Consider the following 21,332-nt stretch of genomic DNA (forward strand, 5'->3'; position numbering starts at 1 on the left):
ACTGAACCCAAATGAAAAGTTAGCTCAGGTCAGCTCAACACCCACTGCCTGGTCCAAAAAAATGATGACTTGGCAACAGGATCTGTACTCTCATTCCTTACAGGGACCAGCAGCAGCTTGGCCGACTGAGACAGTGTCCTGTGGCAGAAGGCTGAATGCTAGCTTTCCATGCCACCAACAGGAGCCATCCTGTCCAACTTCTGGGGTTGGGAACAGGCACTAGACTCATTTGCCTTTGGGGCCTTTCAATGTCCTACTGAGCACATGATCACATTATGCTCTGGATGCTGGCTTGTTCATTTAAAAAAATAATATACACATTATTTTGTGCCTTTATCTTCTGAATTCATGTATAATGTTTGGAAGAAGTTTTCTTCAACGTTACATCGGGAAGAACAGTCTCCAGTACAGACACAATAAAACAGTCATTTATTTCTTCCAAAAATAGTGACCTAAATAGCAATCTATCATCCTGATAAACAATTTTAAATATATGTATAAAATATACATATATATACACACACACACAGGTTTCACATACACACACACATATGCATACATTATGTACAAACATATATAAAAATAACATGTGTATATACATATTGAATATTACATACACGGTATATATATAATAGCAAATCTGTGATGGGTGTCCAAAATTTCAATCTCCAGAATGGCAAAGAAAGGGTGAACTGAGAATAGAAAGTAATCTTTTAAAATTTGATTGACTAAAGGAGGAAGGGGAAGTAGTCTTCCTAAAAGCAAAAAAAAAAAAAAAAAAAAAAAAAAAAAGTCCTGCACTGCAGTTCTTTGAAGGATGTTGCTTATCACTATGCAAGACAAGAAACTGCAAGTAAAGTACATCATCAGGAAAGTGTTTAAAAAAAGAATCTTGCACAATTCAATTCATAATCCAGACACTTAGACTCCACCAAAGGTGTTTAAGGAACATTCATGATAAAGGGGATGCAGAGGCAAGAACTGCTTCCTCGGGCGCCCAGTTTGCACGTCTCAACATCTATTTTATTGCCATTGCAACACTTCACAGTAAATCAAAGCATGCTTCACATGTTAGGACATAAAAATGCAAACATAGATTTTTTTGGCATATGTCTCTCCAAATTATAACTTCATTTGTCTTTTAACAATGAATAAAAGGATTACTCAATTTCACATACAGATGACTTCCTTAAGAAATTCTCATTGTCCTCGGAAGAGACACACATAGATCATCAAGTAGAATTCTAAAGAACTTTTCATCAAGACATGCCTTTTGTTAAAACAACATTTAAATTGTCAAAATTCTACAGGCCTAACTTTTCCCTATTTTGGCACTGTAGTGGAAAATTAGCCTGAACATCTGAAGTTGAAACATCAGGAAAGAAATATTTACTCCACCCCTCAAGAGAAAATGATAAACAACAAAAAAATTATAATCTTTTAAAGGGCATAATCTGACAACTTGCAGATGAAATTTCCCGCTATCTGAATGTCTCAGACATTTCATGTCTTTTACAGTTTAAGAAATAAAGCATTTAGTTTTAAAGGCACACAGAACCTGTTTTACATTATATTGAAAATGACCGATGTTTTCCAGGTCTATGCTGTACCGGGTATCATGCAAGAATTTGGTTCTGAAGGCAATGATAGCAGATTGGACAGAGAGGAAGAGGGTGAGAGCTGGTCATGCCTAGTCTCCTGGCAGAAGTCTAAATCAATCCTCCTGGTGAATGGACCAACAGCGTGGTGGTAGCAGAAATGGAAGTTACTAATTTCTGTGAAACCAGCCACAGATGAAAAGTGTTTAACACTACCGTCCCTGAATGCTTTCTCAAATGTATGTATAGTTTGCTAGGCATTTCTATATAAATATTCATAGAACTATTTATATGTCTGTATAAAGTCCTACATATGTCCATAATGGAATTAGTTTTTGTAGTTATATATAATGTGTATGTATACATAAGTACACATATACATATACAAAAGCACCTTTTCAAAATTATTTGAGACTGCTTAGAATTCACTCTTCACAAACCCCTCAGTTATAGCATCCCTTCTGCATTACAGAAACATTCCTTCCTCAGTGCAAAAACAGAAACCTGTAGATAATGTTTATTGAAAAACAACAACTGCCTGCTCATATCTGCAAAAGGTTACCTGGAAATGAGCAAAATGACACAAGTGATCTATTCTCTGAAAGACCAGTCAAGTGGGATTTTTGCAGCAAGTATAATAGATTGTGCCCTGGAGAAAAGCTTGCTGCTTGGGGAAACTTTTTCTTACTTTATTTATATAATACTCTCCTAGAAGGCAGAGAAAGTACACACCCTCCCCTTCCCAATTATTACCAACTAGGAGCAAAATAGTTATTGGTGATGGCCAATGCGACATTTCACAATTGTTCTCTGAACACTGGAAAGCTTAAGTTCAAAGACAAGAACAAATACTAGTCTCGTGACTCATGGAGGTAATGACGATGTTATAGAGTAACTGATTCCCATTGTGTGAGCAGATTGGGAAATTCTCTCAAATATGATGGCTCCTTTTCTCAAAGAAAATCGCTTTTTCCCTCAACTTCAAAGTCAGCCACACACAAAAACCTTTTGCTCACAATACCCTGAAGCCACCTCGTGATCTTAAAAAGTAAGGAAAACTAACCCTTATTCACAATTCCTGGTTAACTATTACGAATAACATGCTTTAAACATTTCCCCTGATCATTGAAGCTCTACAGTCAGGGGAAGAAGTCTTTTTTTTTTTTTTTTTTCAAGGCAACAGAAAGAGGAGTGACTCTTTTGTTCTGAATGTTATTGTAAAGCACCACATGAAAGAAGAGGAATGATGGGAACATGGCAACGAAAAGGACAACAGCGCTGACAAATGAAAACAGGATATTAAGAACAGCGTTGAGACTGTGTGTCTGTACAGAACAAAGCCGGGAGGCTTCTCGGGAGAAATTCAAGCAAAAATACTCTTAACACATTTACATGCTAATGGATGAACTATAGTTTCTCCAGGTGGCATACAGATCTTTAAGTCTGGGGCAATAAAATTAGGTTATCATTAAAACACATACACACACACACACACACACACACACACACACTGTAAAGTGTCATAAAATTAAAACTGCTTTCAAATCACATTCAGTCACACTCCCTGCCCTTTCAACCAGTGATCCACTTCTTGAAATTTCTAGATCTCTGTTTTTCCCTTTGTAAAACAAGATACTGGTTCTGTCAAATAACTGAGCTAACTTAGTATATAGTCCCAAGGAAAGTGAATTTTCTACAAAAAGAAAAACAATTTTCTCTCCATTCACAGCACACTCTAACTTACACTTTAAATATAACCTTTAAATAGAGCTTTCAAGAACTCCCAGGGAAACTATGCAGTGGGTATTACATTGAGAAACAATTACAGCAACTAAGCGGCTAACATTAATATAGTACACTGGTTTTGCCAAGTCATGTTGGTAGTATCTTATACTTTTCTTCTGACGCAAATTCCACAAAAGCTGCTAGTATGATGGTATATTTAATAAAACATCATCATAGTTTACTGGACTTATCACATAAGAATTATTATTGTAGTCTCTAAAGAGGTTCACAAAAGTAAAAAATATGTCTGATTTTGCACTCCATTAAAAATTTCAGTCTTTTTTTTTCTCTTTTCTATGTTCTGCCACTACTCTCCTTTCCCCTCCTTCCTGATCAGTCCTTTCCATTGTCAGATGAGTGATGAGCTGATGTGATTTCTTCTTTACTAAAGCATTTCATCCAGCTTTCCCTCTGGCATGCTTTCTGAAAACTTTGGGCTAAGCCCTGAGCTCAGTGGGCCCAAGAGTTCTTGGTCTAGTTGTGGGCTGACACTGTCGATGTGGTGTCCTGTAAAAAAAAACATGTAGAGGCTGGGTGCAGTGGCTCATGCCTGTAATCCCAGCACTTTGGGAGGCCGAGGCGGGCAGGTCAGGAGTTCGAGATCAGACTGGTCAACGTAGTGAAACCTCGTCTGTACTAAAAATACAAAAATTAGCTGGTCGTGGTGGCGGGTGCCTACAATCCCAGCTACTTGGGAGGCTGAGGCAAGAGAATCACTTGAACCTGGGAGACAGAGGTTGCAGTGAGCTGAGATCACACCACTGCACTCCAGCCTGGGTGATAAGAGTAAAAAAACTCAGTCTCAAAAAACAAAACAAAATGAAACAAAACAAAAACAAAAAACAAACAAACAAAACCATATAGTACCTTGAAGTCAGAAAAACCTGAGTTCAAATCCTGGCTCTGCCATTTCCTTGCAAAGGCAGATTGGAGCCAGATACTGTACATTGGAGCCAGATACTGTACTCACAGATGCTCTTCCTATCTTCTACGTAGTTTCCTTATCTGTAAAACGTGGACGATGAGAGCAATCTTAAGGGTCCTTTGAGGATTAGTGAGGTGAACTTTATCAAGTGCCTGACAAAATTCTCGCTCTTATGGAAGGACAGGGTGGTAGGGGTTGCGGGGTTGGGTTCCTTCTTCCCTTGTTGTCCTGAATCGCCTCTTCCCACTCTTCTTTGAATAGATTCATTATCTGTGTTTTTTACCGGAAACCACTTCATACCATTTTTGCAAGCAAGAAGGATATAAATCCATTTATTCAATAACATTCATGGAGCATCTTATATGAACAAACAGTATGTGAATGCGAAATGAACTAGCATTTTTATTCTTAACACGAATGACTTATCTTCACATTGGCAATTTCATCTATTTCCTACACTATGACATACCTCTGTCATAGAGAGATCCTCCACTGATCTCTCACCATGAACTTGGGGCTTCACTTCTGCTTCCCACTGAAGGTCACCCTGTCCCATATGCACTCTTTGTCAGAATTTTTTATTTTGCAGGAAATAAGGTACCCTGGCATGGATGGAGCATGTGAAACTATCAAGAACAGTGAAATGTTTCAGATTTTTGCTATTTGCCAGTTTCGTTTCATGAATGCTGGCAGAAGACACCTGAATCAAAGATAAAGGCTTTTACTCAAATGGTATGTGTTTCATGTTCTGTTGGTTCCCCTTGTCCTTGAAGTCCTATGGAGCATCCTAGGTCCATGTTTGCACACTCAAGAGATTTGCATCATACCTGAGCAACCCCAAGCTTAGGGAATCTGAATCTTTTATAATGGACTGCGAGTTAGCCTGCCCAACTTTTGCCCTGGAGGAAGACGTTGTCTTTAATATAATGAACAACAAACAAACCTGCCTTCTCCTCTGGAGCAAGATACTACCTCTATCTCCCAAGACTGCTATACAAACATCCTGGGAAATAGTATGGAATAAAAGCATTCAGTGCTCCAGCTCACAAGAGGTACAAAAAGGTGATAGATCCATAGAAAATTATTTCCTAATAGACACAACTCCTATCTCCTCCTGGGGATATGGCCAACAGTTGTTACTAGAAATCAGATCATCACTGGGCTTTCTAGCAGTTACCATAGAGGCAGAATTTTATTTGGCATTGAATGACCCTTGAGTCATAGAAGACTAGAGGTAAAAGGAGCCTGCAAGAAAGTGATGAGAACTTCCTTACCAACAGCTCCAAGCTCCTTATCCGACCACCCTCTGACATCAGCTGTTGTACCAGGAAAATTGGCAGAAGGCAGGTAAGTCTCACCCATAGATTTTGCTCAACTAAACAGTGCCCTTAATGTCCTTCATAGTCCCAAAAACAGCTTGGGTCTGGTCTGCAACTTCAGCTCTTCGCTCTGAACCTAAGCTAATTTTAAGAGTTTGGTGCTTGTTTCAGCAGCACATAGACTAAAATTGGAATGATACAGAGAAGATTAGCATGGCCCCAGTGCAAGGAGGACAAATTCATGAAGCATTCTATAATTTTTTATTATTCAAAAAATATGAATAAAATAAAAGAGTTTGGAAGAGTAAGCTAATTTTGTTACTTTTATGACATTAGAAATCCTATATGTACATCCATTTGGCTTTCTTTAAGCATTAAAAAAAATTAGAACTACTTATTTTGGAGTAAAATCAGAAGAGTCATTTCTTTCACTACTCTTTCATTCCCATGGTATTCTTTGAGGTCATTCTGTGTGCCAGGAGCTGCTCTAAGCAGCAGCAAATTGGTGGTAAATATGAGCGCAAAGTCCTGCCCTTGGAGAGCTTACATTTTAATGAAGGAAATAAAAAAAAAAGGTTTTTAAAAACACAAACATTTCAAAGACTCATGCATGAAAATGAAAGAAATAAAAAGGATGACATGATAGAAGGTAGATGGGTGGTGCAAATCTATGTTAGCTAAGGGGATATTACTACTCATATTTGTGCTGGCTTTCTTGACATCTTGCCTTTTTCCCTGCCAATAAACAAGCAAAGAGTATCTGAATTTCAGTATAAAACTTTCCGGTGTTTGGTCAGAGAGCTGTGATTTAATTTTTCAAGTTGTTAAATGTTTAGCTTCAGATTGCCTCAAGGATAGAGTTCTTTTTCAAGGGCATAAAAATCCAACTTTTACTATTTCTTACAGGAAAATGCAATGTGATGAATTATTGTAAAATAGTGACATCTTTATTTATTTTAGCAATAAAATTTTGAAAGAGAAAAGTCATGAACACTTAGTGAGCCAAAAAAGCAGGAACCACGATGTTTTAGTCCATTTTGTGCTGCTATAACAGAATTCCTGAGACTAAGTAATTTATAAAGAACAACGATTTAGGCCGGGTGCGGTGGCTCACACCTGTAATCCTAGCACTTTGGGAGGCTGAGGTGGGTGGATCACGAGATCAGGAGTTCAAGACCAGCCTGGCCGAGATGGTGAAACCCTGTCTCTACTAAAAATACAAAAATTAGCTGGGCGCAGTGGCAGACGCCTGTAATCCCAGCTACTAGGGAAGGTGAGGCAGGAAAATTGCTTGAACCCGGGCAGCAGAGGTTGCAGTGAGCAGAGATCACACCACTGCACTCTAGCCTGGGTGACAGAGACTCCATCTAAAAAAAAAAAAAAAAAAAACAGAGAGCAGGTCAAGGCCCGGTCTCTCTGTTTCCAAGATGGCATCTTGAAGGCTGTGTCCTCTGGAAGGGAGGAATGCTATGTCCTCATGTGGCAAAAGAGCAGGAGAGGAAGAACCCACTTCCACAAACCCTTTTAATAGCGGCATTAATCCATTCGTAAGGGCTTTACCGTTAAGCCCCACATCCCAGTACTGCTGCAATGGGGATTAAATTTCCAACAAATAAATTTTGGGCGACACATTGAAACCGTAGCCTATGGTATTCAGAATTACCTGAATATCTTAAGTGTTTGATTCTAGGATGTTAACTCAAAGTTGAAAATAACCATGGATGTACAGTTAAGGTTATAGGGATGGACAGGAAGGAAATGAATAGAGACATTGGAAGAGGCATTGGTTTTGTCTGTACTTACTCACCAGCTTTTGCACCACTAGAAAAGGAAATTTCATGAAGGAAAGGAAGTAAATGAGGGAAGAGTGCTGGGGGAAATAAACACATGTGACTACAGCTTTATGACTGGTGAGCACCAAAGATGAGTTAAGACTAGATCCCACTGGCTGACAGCCAATGTCTTTTGACATGTCATAATGTCATTTGACAATGACAATGACAATAATATCAAAAAGCATTTCAAAGTAAATAAATTCACTGGCTAGGTAATATTACAATAGCAGCTGGATCATGATTTTTAGAGCCCATCTCTTTAAGAAAGGGTTAGAAAGAAAATAGTCTCAGAGGCAATTGTTGTAGGAGAATAAAGAGTTGTTATTGTAGCTACAGCAGAGACCAAGAGAAGAGCTTGGGAAGTCTGGGTGGTGGGTGCCCTGTGCCACTCTTCCACAGTGAAGCAAATAAGGTTTGTGGGAGGACAGGGTCGCAGGGGTCCAGGGGAGGGGTTATAAAGCAAGTAGTCTTCTGAGGGTGAGTTATTCCCAACCCAAAGACTTTTTGGCCTAAAAACCAAGATTTAAGTTGTTTATTTGGAGACTTGAGAATTTTGCCCAAAATATATGTAAAAAAATGTACTCTGTATAAGAACAAATCCCATAAATGCTATGAAGCTCCTAATGGCTTTTAAAACATATTCTCAAGGTAGGCTAAAGTCTGAGAGATTCTCCTTACATTATCAAAGTATGCTTCCTTGTTATCTTTGAGATAAATTATAAATGTCATTTGTAAAACATGAATACAAGGCACGAATTTGGAGTTAATATCAAAAGGTATGACCTTAGGGAGTTGACTTAAGAGTTTTTTCTTGGCCAGGCACGGTGGCTCAAGCCTGTAATCCCAGCACTTTGGGAGGCCGAGGCGGGCGGATCACGAGGTCAGGAGATCGAGACCATCCTGGCTAACACGGTGAAAGCCCGTCTCTACTAAAAAATACAAAAAACTAGCCGGGCGAGGTGGCGGGCGCCTGTAGCCCCAGCTACTCGGGAGGCTGAGGCAGGAGAATGGCTTAAACCCGGGAGGCGGAGCTTGCAGTGAGCTGAGATCCGGCCACTGCACTCCAGCCTGGGCGACAGAGCGAGACTCCGTCTCAAAAAAAAAAAAAAAAAAAGAGTTTTTTCTTGTTATTTTGCTTTGTATCTTATTGTTTGTTTAAAATTTAAAGGAAAAAAGTTTCATTTTAAACAATTTAATTCTCATTGAAATGCATTTTAAGTGTGAGTTTCATCCTGTACATTTTACCCATTGAATCAAATTAGACAAGAAGCTGGCTTTTAAACATTTAAAAAAGCCATTTTTTAAACATAAAAAAAATCAAAAGAACTCAGTACTTAAGATGCAATATAGGGCCTAAAAATTCACTTACAAAAAAAAAAATCTAGCTTTAAGAACAGTGAGCTTTCAAGGTGGCTAAGCTATATTAAAGTGAAGTTATACTTATTTTGACTATAAATATGAATACTAATTGGAGAAAGTATCACACAACTATATGAGAACACATTTCATTTTTGAAATAACAAATTTGAATGCCTGATTTGTCATCTTGATGGTAAAGATATGTCGTTTATCTCTTTTACGTAGCTCCTTTAGCTTGTCCTTATTTAAGTCAACAGGGTCTCTTGATTCAGGGCATCATTCCAAACAATTTTGCCAGTTGTCTAAATCTATTCTTCCCATTCCAAATTCCAAGTGACTCTCTCTTTGAAACAGATGCAAATACTTAGTTTCACAACTTTAGTCATTTTCATCCTTAGAATACAGACTGGAAACTGCTCACTCCTGGGGTGCTGGGCAAAGGGTGCCAGACGATGGCAAGAGTGCTGGTGACTTCACCGAAGAGAGTTTTGTTGTGCTGGAGCCACTGCCAGCTACCCTCCTCCGAGCATTGACTGCCAAAACATCACAGTCCAAAGAGGGGTGCTCCGTTCCCCCTTCCTACCCCCCCCTCACATCCACCTTCCTGCCTATCAGCATCCAGAAGCAATTCTTTGCATGGGTGCTTCTTCATCCTGATCCTGACTGGCAGCTCCAAGGATTAAACTCAGGTCCTTTGGAGCAGTCGCTTTATGCACATTAGCCCCCTGGGGTGTTGAACTCCAAAACCTCTATTTTTTCCCCCTGGTCTACCCTGTATCTCACAAAACCCTAGTTAGCCACTGTGGTACACAGCCTTTCTTCTATTCCAGGCTATCAAAAGAAAACAAAACAAAACACCAGACCTTACAACAATATGATGGATATGGTAATGATCGAGGGTCTTTAGGGTAGTGGGTAAATTCCAAATTCTTTCATAACTGAGACTTGGGAACTCGTTTTCTTCTTTATCATTAAGACTTCACATTTTCATCAGCAGAATCTTGCTCACAATAGCACAAATGATCATTTGGCTGAATGAAAATGGCTTGTGGTGTGTGTGTGTGTGTGTGTGTCCATTAAAAAAAGTTCCTCAAAACTGCTGAATGAAAATCAAGACCAGTGTCTTCTTAATCAAACAAAATTTCCTGCTTAGTGACTGGATTAAAAAAAAAAAGAAGAAAAAAAAAAGACCATCTGGCCTCTGTCTGCTATTTGAGAGGTTTTTTTCTCCTCCTCACTTCCTGGTTATCTTTAGCAAAACATTATCATTTCTCGTATAAATTGTTTTTACCACGGTGCATTTCCTTCTGCACATTACTTTAATAAATGGCATAGAAAGCATTGCTCCATTTCTTGAAAAATACTTTTCAGTTCTAAATGGTAGGTTTAAAGGGGGAAAAAATGAAAAATGTGCTTAAAAAAAGGAAGATGAAAGTCAAATCACAGTGAGGGCATTAACTACTTATGTTTCTTTAAACACTTCTGCCGAGGCAAGCTCTTTCTTTTTCATATATATATACTCTCTCTATATATATACACTATATATATACACACACATATATAGTAATAATTAAAATCCAAAAATGAAAAGCCACCCTACGCACCCTATTCTACTCATTTAAGGTGATAACTATACTAAATACCCTCCAAGAAATAAGTCTGAAATGGAATTAATTTCCACGTCGGAACAAAGATGACAATAAAAGTACAATCAAATCTCAATTAACTGAAATTCTGTGGAAATGAGAGAGTTCTGGTTAATTCAATTTTCTGGTTAACTGAACCCCAAATAGAAAACTTAAAAAAAAATCCTAATTGAAATATTTCTACAATGCTTGAGTCCACTTTACTTGCATAACTACAAATCACATATTGGATCTAATTGAAAGATTTCAGGTAATTTCAAATCTTATTTTTCCTTGAGATGATCATTAAAAAGACCTTTTTTCATTTGATCATAAATAGAGATGACATAGGAGATTGATTTGAACGTATAATTGCATCCATGACCATGCATTTTTACAGTAATTCATAATATCACCTTCTTCCTTGTATTTCACAAATCTTTAGGAAAAGTATAATGCAGAAAACTTGTGGTTAATTAAGTGTTGATATTTTAGCAAAGTTCAGGTAAGCTGAGGTTTTTGTGCATTTACATGCTAAACAAAATGACAAAGATTCCTGCTTTTCTTACTGCTGTTCAGTAAGTATAAAAAAGAATGGTAATTTTAATATAGTACTTCTGATGAATTTTGTTAGCACAAATTAAAGACTATGGAACACTTCGAGAAATATATAAATGAATTGAGAAAGCACTAGTGTTTAGTTTCTCAGTGGAACATAATGGCAGCTCAAGACTGGTCCCAAATGTCCTCCTTCCATGGTGCAGTCACGACCAGTCCAGCTTGGGCTCCCCGTTCCAATTTCCCACAGAAATTTATACTGTGCCACTTGAGTTACCAAATAATGATACCATTTTGAATCAAATTATTGCCCAACAAAAAGAGACTTCTAGTCTTATATTTTAGGGTTCCACCCTTTGATGAAGGTTATTGTAGAAGAAGCTCCTGTATTGGGTAGGAGATTGGGAAAATGTTAGCTAAGGTCACTTTTAGCTCTACAATTCCAAATAGCTTGCATTGTATGTGGGAAGATAGGATAAGACTGGGACTCATGTTCTCTCTCTGAATACCCACACACTCTCACACTCTGTCTCTCTACCTCTGTCTTTGTCCCTCTGACACACACACACACACACACACACACACACTTTTTCTTTTGGGGAGAGGAAGACATCACCAAGCCCTCATCCCCCAAAGCAATACTACGCAAATTTATTTTGAAATCTTTTATATGCCAAGAACTCTGATAGCTACCAAGCACACAGTAAGGTTTTCATAAATATTTCCATAAAGGACTGAATGAAGCTGAGGGGATGCGCCATCTCTCACTTATGGGCCTACAAAAGATATTCTTATAGGGAGAAAAGATCAATGATGTCAGATTTAGCCATGGTACTGGTGTTTGTGCCAATGACTATTTTGAAAATAGTATAGTTGTTACATACTAAAAATAGGACTCTATTGTAAGGCATATATATGTGTTTGTATATATATTTATGTATTAATATTATCAACTAGTATGTCTTGGGCACAAATGTGTCAAGAATATTTTGAGGATACATATATTGAGTATATATTTTACAGCTCAATCTGTAACTCAGTTTAGACCTTGCAAAGACAAAATCAGTGGGTCCTTATTTTTGTTCACTTTGTCCTCTATCTGTACTGTCTTCTCTCAGTATCTTTTCATCAACCCTTGCCCTGAAAAACGAGAATGACACTAAAACATAGGTACTCTTTCTTTCTAAGGACCCCTCAAGCGATATTATAAACTTAATGTCTTGGGGAATTCTGCAGAGACTTTCCAAACTGGTACACTCCAAATCAGTGTCAAGGCCCTGAGGGTGATTGGGCCCCAACTTCTGTCACCACAGTGATTTCTAGGTTGATTGGGTGCACCTGACATCCTTGGGTCAAGGGTATGGACAAGTAGCCCTGTGCCATTTAGAACCACCAAACACTCTTCCAACCCATGGAAGCAGCATCAGGAAGTACTGCGGATTATTACCTGCTGACTCTATGTGAACTTGTCCTTCCAATAAATACTTATTTTCCTTAGAAAAGGGCGAAAAGGTATCATGATATATTACTTAGGTAACTGTTATATCCTCATAGAGTAGCGCACTTGTATTAATTCTTCACCATACAAAACAAAGGATATATACAACATTTGGTGACTTAATGGAAATAATATTTATTTAGGGAGTGGCGAATTCTAGGCAAAATAAAGAGTGCATCAATATTCCTAACACCCAAATGGTTGACATGTGATGCAATTTACATAAGGCTTCTTTGAATTTCATTTTTTGGAGCTTTCCTTCATATATCCATAACTGGCATTTAAAAAAATATCTACAATATGCCAGGCACTTTATACAAATTGGGTCTAATCCCTACCCAATCCCTAAATAGTGGGTATCATTTTCCCCCTTCTGCAGATGAGGAAACTGAGACACAGAGTTAAAGCATCTTCTCCAGGGCCACACAACTGGCACATGGCAGAGACCAGTTTAGAATCTGGGTTTTTCTGACTCTTAAAGATCTCTTGCTGGAAGTGAAATTACTATGTTGAAGACACATCTGCATATTCATGTTTATTGCAGCATTCTTCACAATAGTCAAGATATGGAATCAGCCTAAGTGCCCATCTATAGGCGAAAGGATAAAGAAAATACATTTCTTTATGGGGATGATTAGGACAATGGAATACCGTTCAGCCATAAAAAGGATGAAATCCTGTCATTTTTGGCAACATGGATGAGCCTGGAGGACATTATATTAGGTGGAATAAGTCAGGCACAGAAGACAATTACTACATGTAACAAACCTGCACATTTACCCCTTGAATCTAAAATAAAAATTCAAATTATAAATAAAATAAATTTTAAAAACATTAAAAAAGATATATACCACATGATCTCACTCATATGTGGAACCTAAAGAAGTCAATTTCATAGCAGTACAGAGTAGAATAGTGGTTCCTAGAGGCTGCTGAGGGTATGGGGGAGGGGAGGAATGGGTAGAGATTGGTCACTAGGTACACAAAGTTAGACAAGAAGAGTAAGTTTTCATGTGCTATTACATAGTAGGATGACTACAGCAAATAACAATGTAATCTATATTCAAGGCAGCTAGAAGAGAATATTTTGACTGTTGTCACTACAAACAAATAAATGTTTAAAATGATGGATGTGGTAATTACCCCGATTTGATAATTATACTGTGTATCCATGTACTGAAACATCACATTGTACCCCATAAATATGTACAATTATTAGGTGTCAAATTACAAATACTTATTTTTTTAAAAAACAATTCTTTCCTCAGCAACATATTGCTGCTACAGCCTCAAGGAATTGGAAATTTTTGATATACAAATATGAATAAAATGTGGATGCTGTAGATTCTGGCAGTATTTCAACTACTTCTAAACTTTAATTTTGAAAAGACGAATAGTGAAGCATTGGTCACGTGTTCCTTTTTCACCAGGAGCTATTCAGTAATTTCACAAGCTAAACCCTTCCAGTTCTGTCTTAGAAGGACTGACATCTGGATCATATTGGCAAGGGGGTGCTTTAAACATAAGAGAAAATTAGGAGAAAGACCTAAGACTAGATTACTTCCACGAGTTCACTCACCAGTATCTGCCCAAGTACTGTCTTTTTTCTTATAACTAGCTTGTCATCCATTCTTTCCACTCAGTGAACAATGGCTTGTGACCTCACAGTTAGCGAGTTCACAGGAAAAATACATCAGTTGTAATTAATGTTTACTAGAATAAATGTAAATATTTTAAAACATACAACAGTTCCAAGCACATGTGATTTCCATTTTATTTTATGAAACACTAAAAATCCACTTGTCCACCCCATTAATTATAACCTGCTCCCAGCCCTGACCTGTATATAATTCCTCCTGACATAAATTGGAACAAGGTGCTCAGAATGGAAGCAGCCTACACCCCAACTGGGCTACAAAATGTCAAGTTCCCAAACCTCTCAAAAGTGTAACCTGACATTTTGCTAAGATTAGAGACCGTTTATGAATTTAAAAAGAGGGCTTAAGGACTCACCATAGTTAAACCTACAGTAACTCCTGAAATATCCAAAGTAAACAGGACTAAGGGAGCCCTGGGGACACCAAAGCCCTGTTAGAAGAGAAGGAACAGTCTTTAGTGGGTGGTATTTCTTTGCAGAAAATAATGTACATGCATTCAACCAGAATTAAGAAGAATGCAACAATAAACTTTGAGGCTTGAAGCCCTCTAGAGATCTAAAGGAGTCATGAATGGGGCCATGTGAAATATTTCTCCTTTTGCTACATGTGAATGATTGAATTTATACTGCCCATTAATCCTAAATGTTGAAGGCAAAAAAAAAAAAAAAAAAAAAAAGAGAGAGAGAGAGAGAATGGCTAACTTTTTAAATAGTATTTTTCTTGACATGAATATAATATGTATTTATTATACATATGTATAATGTATTTTGGTGAATATTTATAACATTCCCAAAGAGCAAAACACCTATAGAAGGGTCTAACCGCAAAGAAGCAACATTCCACAGGTTGATCTTTCTAGTCATTTTCTGTACCTCTTAGCCACAAAAATGGGATCAGACTTTACATTTTGTTTTGTAAGTTGCTATTTTAAATATAATATATTGGGTGATTTTTCATGTTTAAAGACTCTTCTGACTTCTCAAGATTAATCTTAAGTACCTTTTAGTACAACTAAAGTATTACAGCCACTTTCCAAATCAAATAGACTATATAAGCTGAAGACTTACTAAATATTAAAATGTGAGCAATTTTTCCCCATTATAACATGCACTGTCAATAGGGGCGATATTGCCCCCAAGAGGGAGAAAACTAGTTCTCAGTGGCAAAAAAACAAACAAACAAACAAACAAAAAAACCAAAAAAAAAAAAAAAAAAAAAAAAAAAACCCTTACTCTTTTTATGCACAAAGCACAGATATACATAAATAGACATATATTTGTGGTATTAAAATTTCATGCAAGGAGCAATTAGCAAAAAATGTTTCAAAAGGCTCCTTGTGACAGGGGGCTGAAAATGAAAATAGGTTGTAAACACTGCACTACAGCATCAGATTTGTAAAAGGTGGCCTTCACATTGCTAGAATTCAGAAGACGATTTTTTCCATTTTAAATTTCTCAACCTCGAATAAATTTTTAACTCATTTCTTAGGTACAGACACCAAGTTTCCAAAAAGCAGACCTTTGGAGAGTTAATGTTTTGTGATATGCCCATGGTCAGCACATGTGATATCTGCCATGTTCTTATGAAAGACTCCTTGGGGTCTGGGTTAGGAGGCACATGTTAAGTAAAAGGATGTTTTGAGGGCAGGTGAACACATCATCTCAGAAAGGCCTAGGGCCTGCTAAGTCTGCATCTCAACATTTATCAGCTCTTGCTCTGTGCTGCCCTCTTGTGATGTCTGGGCCTCCAGTATGCCTTGATCTCAAAACCTTCAGTTGCCCTAAATTAATGGACCACCTGCCCTCCAGTGCTTCTTGGCACCAACACCTAGGAGATGGTCAAGGAAGAAGAGAACACCAAAAGATGCAGATTTCCTTATAGGAAGAAGCCAGTGTCAGAAGAGGAAGAAAAAGTCACAAAACTTCCCTTTTGCCCTTTAACCCTAGGAGAGGGTGGGCCAATTTTCCACAAAGCTGCTGTTATTACAGGCCACACAGCTCACCAAGGAGCAAGGCAGGAGCTGAGAATCTTCATCACCTTCTGTGATAGGCAGACTTTCTAAAATGGCAGCCCAAAGATGTCCACCTGAATCCCTGGAACTTGTGAATATGATATCACTCCTTGGATTGTGTTGTGTTACAGAGCACAGTTGATGTTAGAAAGGGAGATGATGCAGGTGGGCCTGACTTAATCGCATGAACCCTTAACTGCTGAGAACTTTTCCTGACTGATGAAAGAGGAATTTAGAGAGATTCTATGTGTGTGAAGGACTCAATGTGCTGTTGCTTTGAGGTTGGAGATGGCCACTTAAGAAGGAATGCAGATGTCCCTTAGAAAGAGTGGACCACAGCTTATAGGTATCAAGGAGTTCAGTCTTACAGCTGCCAGAAAGTGAATTCTGCCAACAACCAGAGCGAGCTTGGCAGCAAATTCTTCCCTAGGGCCTCCAGATAAGAGCTTCGTCTGGCCAACAGCTCGATTTCAGTCTTGTGAGACCCTGAGCAGAGAACACAGCTGGGCCACCCAGACTTGCAACCTATAGAACCACGAGCTAATAAAGGGGTGTTGGTTTAATCTGTACATTTGTGCTAATTTGCTATGTGGCAATAGTAAATGAACACACCTTCCCTTCTCTATAACCATCCTAATGGGGGGCATCCTGGCAATGTCTGTCTCATAGATCACAGATTCTGGTGAGTGACAATGAGTTCAAATACAGTATCCAATCCCTGGCCTCTAACTGACTTAACCCTTCAAGAATCCACACTAAATCTTGCCAGACAAGTCCTAGCTCTTGACCTCTGCTCTGCCCAATTGTCCCTTAGGAAGATTTTAATCACCTTCCGCTTAATGATCAATTTCTCAAGGCTCTCCGCTTTCAGAGCCTCTACCACCTGGCTTATTTAGTGCTTAGCATCTTCTCCAAGTCAAGCATCCATCTGGTGTATTTCACTCTGGTTGTCTTTTACCTGCTTAGAACTTTTCTTTCTACATCTAGAACGTGTTCATTCTGCCTCTTCAAATCTCCAGTCTTCATTTTCCTATAATGGGCTGCTCAAAGATTATGTAAGAAGAAAAGTGAAAGTCTGAATACCCTTCCATGTGTTAATTTTGCTGAATTTTCTATAGGAGAAACAGAAACAGTGATGATATGCCATGATCATATGCTATGGTGGAAAGAGAAGGAAAAGGATTAAGCATCAGACATGGTTGAATGTGAAACTTTCTCAGTATTTTATCACCTCTGCATGTTTTTTAAATTTTTCTAGGCCTCACGCTCCTCATTTGTAAAAAATAATAGTAATACTTAACTCACAGAGCTGCAAGGAGGAATGAAAATGGTAAAGACCCATATAACAGAAACCAGCATGCACAAACAAATTTCACTGTGAGAAGAATTGAGGTGGTTGTTTGTATAAACTACTTCCAATTTTTCAGTCTGTAGCTTTGTAAATAATCTTTTTATCTCTTCTATTATCATAAGAACAAAGCCATTGTTACCCTTCCTTAAGGAAGACTTTAGCCTTGACAATTAGAGTATTGTATAATATGGAAACAATAATTTGACATTAGAATGCTGTATCCATTACTCTGAGAATAAAGAAAGTGAGTTTTAGGATTAGGAATAAAGTTCTTCAGTTGCCACATTTGTTAGGATATTTCTGGGTTTTCTGTAAAGTTGAGTAAACCCTAAGCCCCATGAAGGCAGGGCCCATGCTTAATTCATCCTGAGTATCTACAGGGTTTGGTTGAAAACTGTGTCCTCAGTAAGTACTGACCCACTTATTCATTTATTTATGCATTGAAAAATCAGTTAAAGAGTAAAATTTAGCTGGGCACAGTGGCACGCCTGTAGTCTCAGCACTTTGGGTGGCTGAGGCAGGTGGATTGCTTGAGCCCAGGAGTTCGAGGCCAGCCTGAGCAACATAGTGAGATCCCATCTCAACAAAGAAAACAAAAAAAGAGTAAAATTTATGCTGAAAACTGTGGTGAGCTCAACATTTTATTTTTTTGAATTCTCTTATATTCCTAGTGAACATTTATAACTTTTTCTTCTAATTAATAAATCTTAATACTTCTCTAATAGAACCAAAGGGGATATTTGGATATTTGGGGGTTGGGGAGAGTGGGACATATGCTCCCCCAGATCTTCAAGTTCTTCAGCTTCTGACTTGTGCTCCAACCTGAAAATAAACCCAGAAAGTGTCATATAAAATGGTCAACATATTTCCAACTGTTTTCTTCCTTTTGTATTTCTGGTTCATTACCCAGGATGCATTTCCAGTGTCCTAATGGCCCTGTCTTACACCAACTTTTGCTTCCTGCTTCTGAACATCAGGGACTTTAAATTCCAGATTTAAGAGACTTGTGTGCTGACGAGCTTTTCTCTTTCTGTAAATTACTTGTCATTAAAATAACAAAGGATGCACTCATTAGTCAAATTAAAGATCATCTATCTGGAAGTGTATCAAATGCAGATAAAGTATAAAGAAGCATTGTTGATAGTTTTTTAAAAAATGTGGACTTAATGAATAACTTTGCTGTTAAAATTCAGCAGCCAAGGGCAATGAAAAATTCCCATGGCTTTAAAATTCACAGCCTTGGCAGACTTCTTAATGGACAAAGTTCAAGATATTCATAGCTTCCCTGACTTAAAATAAAAATCCCCAAACCACACAAGGTAGCATTATTATACTCTGAATACTCTTTAGAAAAGGTCTTATTAGCTGATTCTTCATAATTATTTGCTAAAAAAGTTGAGTGTTATAATTTAGCCTCTCACTAGCTTAGCCTTTAGACATAATGTAGCATTACTGCTTTAAGTTGTATACTGGCTTGAGATAAGTAACATGCTTCACAACAACCTGCTTATTAGTAGAGTCTCTTTCTAAGTCATTACCCTAGAACAGGGTTCTGCAAACTATAGACCACAGAACGCCTATGTACCAAATCCAGGCCTCTGCCTGTTTTTGTGTGGCCCACAAGCTAAGAATGGTTCTTACATTTTTAAGTGGTTGAGAAAAAAATTTTTTAAATATTATTTTGTGACTTGTGAAAATTATGTGAAATTCAAATTTCAGTGTCTATAAATAAAGCTTTTTTGGAACACACTTACCTCCAATTGCTTTATATAGTCTATATCGAGCTGCGGGGTTTGGACAGAGACTGCATGGCCACAAAACCCAAAATACTTACTGTCTGGTCCTTTATGAACAAGGGTGCTGACCCCTGGCCTAGATTCATGCTGTATGAGAATGGTACAAATAGCTTGACACTTTCTCTCCTAATAGCGTGGGGTTGTCCATAGATCCTGGTAATCACATGATCCTGCTCTGACTACTGCCCTTGTCACATATGCACACAGACATATACATACACACACATGTACATGTGCACACTTTTTTTTCTAATTATTGGGAATGGGGAAGAAGGAGAATGACTAATAGCCAAGCCTACCCCTGTTCCCTAGGGTTGTGGGAATATTCTGCTTGTTCCCTTTGGCGACATGGAATTGGAGTATTGGTTTTTGTTTTGTTTTGCTTTGAGACGGAGTCTCGCTCTGTCGCCCAGTCTGGAGTGCAGCGGCGCAGTCTCGACTCACTGCAAACTCCGCCTCCCGGATTCACGCCATTCTCCTGCCTCAGCCTCCAGAGTAGCTTACAGGCGTCCGCCACCAGGCCTGACTAAATTTTTATATTTTTTTTAGTAGAGACGGGGTTTCACGATATTAGCCAGGATGGTCTCAATCTCCTGACCTCATGATCCGCCCGCCCTGGCCTCCCAAAGTGTGGAATTGGAGTATTTTAATCTGGGATAAAATATTTGTAACAATTAAGCAAACGGTTTCTGCTTTCTTTTTTTTTTTTTTTTAACCACCAATGACCACTTTAAAAAAAAATTCTAAATGCTTGGATGCTATGCTTATCATTTTTAAAAACAGCTTCATTGAGATACAATTCACACATTACAAACATCCATTTCAAGTATATAATTCAGTGGTTTTTAGTATATTCAGAGTTTTGCAACCATCACCACTACCTAATTCCAGAGCATTTTCATCACCCCCAGAAGAAACCCCATACCCATTAGCAGTCACTCCCCATTCTCCCCTCCCCTATCCATTGGCAGCCACGAATCTACTTTCTGAATCTATGAATTTGCCTCTTCTGGACATTTTATATAAATAGATCATACAATATGTAGCCCTTTGTGACTGGCTTCTCTCATTTGGCATAACATTTTTTAAAAACCTTTTCACTTTTAACTTCATAAATCCTCGGGTTTATAAGTATTTGATAAAACAATCATTGAAAAAGTAATTGTACAATATCCTCTGGGTTTTTCAAAACGCTGAAAAAGGCCCACAAACTTTTCTCACAGTCCCTAGGAATGACTATGAGTCTGAGTAATGCCATGTAAGGCATCATTCTGCCACCACATGCTCAGTCTATCATTTACTAAGCAAATATTTACAGAGCACCTGGTATATGCCAAGTGCTTCTTGAGGTGTGGAACAAGACATGCCTCTGAGTTTCAGATCTAAGCTCTTCACAACCTTCCTTTTCATTAGACACTGGCTTGTTTTGCCAGCCTGTAAACAGCATATTGCCAACACACTGTACCTACCTATATATTTTCCAGACTTTGAGTCTTTTATATAAAAATGAAAAATGATATCATCTCTTACATTATTAAAAACGATTTAAGTTGCCTTTAACTTTCCAAGTACCTGGAAAAATCTCCTGAGTCCTCATCCCCTTCTTTTCCTACTTATCTGCCCACATTTTTGTCTTTTCTTCCATCTTAGAACCCTTTTCTCTTTGATTAATATCCTAAATTCTTTAGCATATGACAATAAGATATTGCAAATAGCTATGGGGTATCAGACAAGCAAAGAAACAAAATTCACACTTTGGTCATTCATGATTTTTTTTTCTTAGTATCTAGCTAGATGTCTGTCATCATTGTTATTGCTCACTCACTAGCAAAGGTTCAGAATTTCTATTCCAGAGGTAAACTAGGCAAAGTCTCTACAATCCAGGCAGACAGAGCATTAAGGTCACTGTGTATTAGAAACTGAATGGTATCTCTTTCCTCTAATCAGGTGAGTCTCTCTTATGAACAGTTCTTCTAAATGTTGGACATTTGTACTTACTAACATTGCTTGATCC

At 38.0% G+C, this 21,332-nt stretch overlaps 1 protein-coding gene and 1 non-coding gene across 4 annotated transcripts in view; one reads left to right on the forward strand and one right to left on the reverse strand.

Moving 5' to 3' along the window:
• The window catches only part of MID1 (midline 1), a 409,520-nt gene that overhangs the window by 144,083 nt on the left and 244,105 nt on the right, over positions 1-21,332 (reverse strand). The gene's annotated exons all lie outside the window — the stretch shown is intronic.
• Positions 5,786-5,888, forward strand: LOC115898830. The gene has a single exon (XR_004058495.1). It is a non-coding gene; the product is annotated as a U6 spliceosomal RNA (small nuclear RNA).

This window comes from Rhinopithecus roxellana, chromosome 7 (assembly GCF_007565055.1).
Source record: "Rhinopithecus roxellana isolate Shanxi Qingling chromosome 7, ASM756505v1, whole genome shotgun sequence".
NCBI classification, from domain to species: Eukaryota; Metazoa; Chordata; class Mammalia; order Primates; family Cercopithecidae; genus Rhinopithecus; species Rhinopithecus roxellana.